This window comes from Kryptolebias marmoratus, linkage group LG21 (genome assembly GCF_001649575.2).
Source record: "Kryptolebias marmoratus isolate JLee-2015 linkage group LG21, ASM164957v2, whole genome shotgun sequence".
Classification (NCBI taxonomy): Eukaryota; Metazoa; Chordata; class Actinopteri; order Cyprinodontiformes; family Rivulidae; genus Kryptolebias; species Kryptolebias marmoratus.
In genome coordinates this window covers 5,452,432-5,458,431 of record NC_051450.1, presented here as the reverse complement: position 1 = coordinate 5,458,431, position 6,000 = coordinate 5,452,432, and the positions used below count along the sequence as shown (strand labels likewise).

Here is a 6,000-nt window from a genome sequence, read left to right as displayed (position 1 = left end):
ACTATCGAACAAATAAAAAACCCGCAACGTGACGTGAATTTACTTTTTACTTCAACACATTATAAAAATGTAGTGTAGTAGAAAGTACAGATACTTACTGTAAAATGTAGCGAAGTAAAAGTCGAAAGTACCCACGTTTAAAAATACTTAAGTACAGATACATGAAAAACGTACTTAAGTACAGTAACGAAGTACTTGTACGAATGTAACGAAGTACAAGTACTTTGTACTTCGTTACATTCCACCACTGGGTGAAGGTACTCTTTTTTTTTCCATCCAGAGCCTTCCCGCACCGTACTTTGAATTCTTTTCTCTTTTTCCACGAGCCTCCGCTGCTACCACAGCTTCAAACACGCGACCTCACTCAACAACCTCAGGTGCGCCGCTACCAGCACTTAGACTGGCTGTGCCCCCCCAGTGAACCGTCAAAGGTGCCAAAATAAAAACAGCAAACAAACAAACAAAAAACGGAAGCAAAAGAAAAATGTGACCATGTAACAAAACACATTAGAAAAACTAATCACACAGCAACAAAACAGAATCACAAAGACGTTAAGAACACAAAACACAAGAGAAACAACATAAAATCAAATACAGAAAAAAACTCAAAAAACTCCAGTCATGACAGCTAATGCTTTAACTAAATAAGGTAAAGTTGTTGTTATCAAAGTCAGTGCGGATCTTGTGGAGTGGAGGTGTTTTCTTTTATGTTGTTTTTTTAAGGTGAGATAGAAGATAAACTTGTGTCAATAGAATGGCTTTTTATTTTCAAGAACATAAACTTTATGAATAAAAAATTATATTGATCCAGACACCCACTTTTACTGGAATGATAACATAGCTTGTGAATACTATATATATATATATTATATTCAAAAAACCTCATGTTAAACTGAAATCTTTCTGTGATCAGCTTTAATAGCAGGAATCCTTATCAACTTTAAAAAGTGTCTTCAACAGTTTCAAAAACAGCTTACTGTGATTGCGCTCAGGGACATGTCTGAGTGATGATAAACCCCTCCAGCATGGATCTGAGGGCTATGAAATGTAGAAACAACAAGAGAGGAGAGGGCTGGCCTCTTTGTGAAGTCAGGTCTGAATGTGAAGTTGGTAAAATGGTGCCTGGGAGTGATTTAATGGAATTTGCACCTATTAAACTTTTTGTGGTAAAATCTAAAATTTGTTAAATAGTTGTGTTTATAGAACACCAGATTCTTGTATTATTTAGTTTAATAGAAACATTTCTGAGGTATATGAAAAATTTGCCTGGTTTTTCAATTTTAGATTAGAAAAACAAATTATCATTAAGAACAAATAGGCATGTTTGAAAGCTGGTAAGAAGAAATCCTGGCTTGTAAAGAGAACTGGAATTAGAAAATAATGATTGGCAAGAAGTTTATGTTGATGATGTTAATGATTCAAAGTATGCATTTTCAGATCCGATTTTGTTGTTGTATAATAATATTATCCTTCTATTGAACTTAGACAAAAAGTTAAAAACATAAGAAAACTTTGGATAACAAAAGGTTTTGAAAAAGCGTGTAATAAAAATAAATACATTTTATAAGGAATTTATACACAATCAAAGTAAAAAGAAGAAAAGTATGAAAAAAATAAAAAAAAACATCTAACAGCAATTACAAGATTGCAGATAAAAGATTACTATCAACAAGTTTTGCAAAAACATAAAAGTAATCATTTCACAGATATTGTTGTCATAATGTTTCCTAATTTTTGAACCCACATGCAGAGTCAAACAGACAACTGGGAAAAAGTTTAGAGAGTTTATTGCGTAGGTACGGGTTTTCACTTTGACAGGTCCAAGGTGAAAGTGGCTGGCGCGTCTGGATTTCTGCAGCACAGGAAGACTGGTTAGTTGAGTTCTGGTTATGGCGGTAATGTCAGCTGCGGCTGAATAGTCCGTTCTTACTTGAGGGGTAGTGTTCTGAGCAAAGGAAGGAAGGTTCTGGATCACCGGAGTCTGGTTCTTGCCGGGTGGGGAGATGGAGCGAGTGGAGAGGCTGCTGTGGAGGGCGGACAGGTAGGTTCCGGACCCCGTGGAGGAGGCGTGTGGGGACGACTGCCGACCAGGAGATCCGAGGAAGAAGGGTAGCTGGGGAGGAGTCACACACAAAGAATCACTGGGTTTGTCACAACAGAGAAAGCACAAGGAAATCTAGCTTAGGCCTGAAATACCATTACTGGCTAACGCTCTGGCGCTGAAGTGTCGGCAGCTCTCCACTCATATACTCCTCCACAGCTGATGGGATGAGCCACAGGTGTGCTGAGTCCCAGTACCTTGGTCACGCCCCCAGGAAGACTCAGCCTCTGCCCTCCCTCTGGTGGAAAAACCCCAAAAAACCAGCCCAGCTCCAGATCCCAACAATTGTGTTTTTAAAGACAACAGAGTTTGTTCATCTTGTTGCAAACAATGGCCTTCCTGGTCCTGTTGAATCTTTTTTTAATTAAGACGAGAACACTATCATTTAAGAGGGTTATTTATGTTTTAAAAGTTGTCTAATCAGAGCTCATGTTAAATATAGATGTATCTCAGATCTGGGAGCTAAACTATAGAATGGACTTAGTGTTGAGTTGAGAACTAATAAATCAGTATTTGGCCTTTTAAAAAGCTTTAAAAATTTAAGGTAATTATGGACTACATTGGTAAATGATGTTTATTGTGAAGTAATGACAATTATTAGTTTTTAAATGGTAAAAAAAGGTGGGATCAAACAAGCTTACTTCTTCCTACTCCTTTCTGAACATGTTTAGTCTTAACTGTTCTTTTTATTATTTCCCCATATGTTTTGTTGTGATGTTTGAGGAGATCCTACAACTTGGCTCAGGACAGATTGTGTTCAGACTACCAATTTGACACATACCATTTGCTATGTGTCCTGAATTTAAAGCTAAGATCTTTTCATCTTGAGAAATGATGGAGCCGTTTTGGTCAAACTTTGAAAATATGTTCAAATAAAGCCCTATTATACTCATTATCTCCCCTTGACGAATGATAGCTGTTTTGGTGTAGTATGAAGATCAATGGACGGCATGATCAACTTGAAATCAGGATGAAACTTGAGGTCATAGTCAGGGTTTGGCTACAGAAATGTCCTAAATAGGATAGAAAGAAGACTGGAAGGAAAAGAATTGGAACTAGACCAACTACATGTGTTTCTTTGTCTCCTCCAGGAGTGAAGAGAGTGCCGATGAGCCTAACGGCTTTTTTCATAATACAATGTAGTCAGCTGATGTGTGTATGAGTGTGTAAGCTGTTGTCAAGGTAGAAAGTGAGGAGCACGAGGCACACAGGGTTAGCCACAGCATGTCACTGAATGTATCTTATCAGTGAAGAGTGGCGGCAGTGAGAGTGTTAGCTGTTGTTATTATAATGATTGCCTTTGTTAGAAGCACTGTGACATGTTCTTTCTATCTAATAAAAACATCATCATCCTCTGTCTCTAAAGGCTTTCTGGAGGTTTCAGTTTTACCCTTGGCCATGTAAAACATGCACAACAACTCATTTGTTTATCCTTTCATTATGTCAGCATTTACTGCAGTAAGTTTCACCCAAATGGATTGTCTTTTTTTTTTCATTTTAGTATACTCTTACAGGTAGATGTTGATCAAAACATCAATTATAATTAAAAGCCTAGCATTCCTTGAAAAAAATGTGCATTACCTGCCACCTTCTATGCCAGAATTTTAAGCTAGGATCTTCTCATCTTGAGAAATGACGGTGTTATAGCCGTTTTAGTCAAACCTTAAAAAATAATGTTATCTGCAATATCACATGATTTATCAGCCCCCAGAGTATGTGTTGTGAATGACTCTCAGCTACTAATACATCAAATTTTAGTTCATTATCTGTAAAATTGACCATATTGCAGCATTTTTTGTGTTGGCTAAAGTTGATTATCTATGGCAACAACCTTGAATTAGGGTGAGTCCAAAAGTAGAAACTGTAGACGTACATCCAGTGCATCATGAAATATTTTGCTAATATACAGACAGGATTAACTCCAATAGTTATTGACAAAGTTTAAAACTCATTTCGTCCTCAATCAGTTAACACTCAGAGTATGAGTTGAAGATGACTCTTAGCTACTACCACACCAAACTTTAACTCAGTGTCTGTAAAACTGATGTGTTTGATGAGATTAATTATCTGTCGCCATCTTGAATCAGGTTTCATCAATTTTAACTATAATGCTGGTTTTTAACTGTGGAGCATAGTTATGTATTTTAGTTAAGTAATATGAAACTTGAGAAATTGCATTTTTTGCGAAAATGCAGTATGTGCTGCATGACTGCTAAAATTTTCTGAAGCTTAAATTGAGTTATCAAATCAAAACTATGCAGATCTCGACTTAAAAGATACAACCCCTGCCAAAAATTATGGAATCACCAGTCTCTGAGGATATTCCTTCAGTTGTTTAATTTTGTAGAAAAAAAGCACATCGCAGACATGACAAAAAACTAAAGGCATTTCAAATGGCAACTTTCTGGCTTTAAGAAACACTATAAGAAATCAAGAAAAATAGTTGTGGTAGCCAATAACAGTAAGATTTTTAGAACAAACACAGGGAATAAATTATGGAATCACTCAATTCTGAGGAAAAAATTATGTAATCATGAAAAACAAACAAACAAAATAACACTCCAACACATCACTAGTACTTTGTTGCACCACCTCTGTCTTTTATAACTGCTTGCAGTCTCTGAGGCATTGACTTAATGAGTGACAAACAGTAATCTGGCTCCAGCTTTCTCTGATTGCTGTTGCCAGATCAGCTTTGCAGCCTTGTCATGGACAATTTTTTTTTTTTACTTCCACCACAGATTTTCAATTGGATTAAGATCTGGACTGTTTGCAGGCCATGACATTGACCTTATGTGTCTTTCATCAAGGAATGTTTTCACAGTTTTTGCTCTATGGCAAGATGCACTATCATCTTGAAAAATGATTTCATCATCCCCAAACATCCTTTCGATAGATGGGATAAGAAAAGTGTCCAAAATGTCAATGTAAACTTGTGCATTTATTAAACATGTAATGACAGCCATCTCCCCAGTGCCTTTACCTGACATGCAGCCCCATATCATCAATGACTGTGGAAATTTGCATGTTGTCTTCAGACAGTCATCTGCATAAATCTCATTGGAACGGCACCAAACTAAAGTTCCAGCATCATCACCTTGCCCAATGTAGATTTGAGATTCATAACTGAATATGACTTTCATCCAGTCATCCACAGTCCTCAATTGCCTTTCCTTAGCCCATTGTAACCTTGTTTTTTTCTGTTTAGGTGTTAGTGATGGCTTTCTTTTGTCTTTTCTGTATGTAAATTCCATTTCCTTTAGGCAGTTTCTTACAGTTCAGTCACAGACGTTGACTCCAGTTTCCTCCCATTTGTTCCTCATTTGTTTTGTTGTACATTTTCTGTTTTCAAGGCATATTGCTTTAAGTTTTCTGTCTAGACGCTTTGATGTCTTCCTTGGTCTAACAGTATGCTTGCCTTTACCCACCTTCCCATGTTGTTTGTACTTGGTCCAGATTTTAGACACAGCTGACTGTGAACAACCAACATCTTGTGCAACACTGTGTGATGATTTACCCTCTTTAAGGAGTTTGATAATCCTCTCCTTTTTTTCAATTGACATCTTTGGTGTTTGAGCCATGATTCATGTCAGTCCACTTGTTGCAACAGCTCTCCAAGGTGTGATCACTCCTTTTTATCTGCATACTAACGAGCAGAATTAATCTGATGAAGGTGTTAGTGTTTGTAATGAAAATTTGCAGGGGGATTCCATAATTTTTTTCCTTAGAGTTAAGTGATCCCATAATTTATTCCCTGTGTTTGTTCTAAAAATCTAACTGTTACTGGCTACCACAATTATTTTTCTTGATTTCTTTTAGTGTTTCTTAAAGCCAGAAAGTCGCTATTTGAAATGCCTTTAGTTTTTTGTCATGTCTGTAATCAGCTTTTTTTCTCCAAT

At 36.8% G+C, this 6,000-nt stretch overlaps 1 long non-coding RNA gene across 1 annotated transcript; it reads right to left on the bottom strand.

The window, feature by feature from the left end:
- Positions 1–1,749: 1,749 nt before the first annotated feature.
- Positions 1,750–2,375, bottom strand: LOC112451441. Its single transcript, XR_003040265.2, has 3 exons — positions 2,197–2,375; positions 1,931–2,113; positions 1,750–1,852 (listed from the first exon to the last, which is right to left on the bottom strand). It is a non-coding gene; the product is annotated as an uncharacterized LOC112451441 (long non-coding RNA).
- Positions 2,376–6,000: the final 3,625 nt, after the last annotated feature.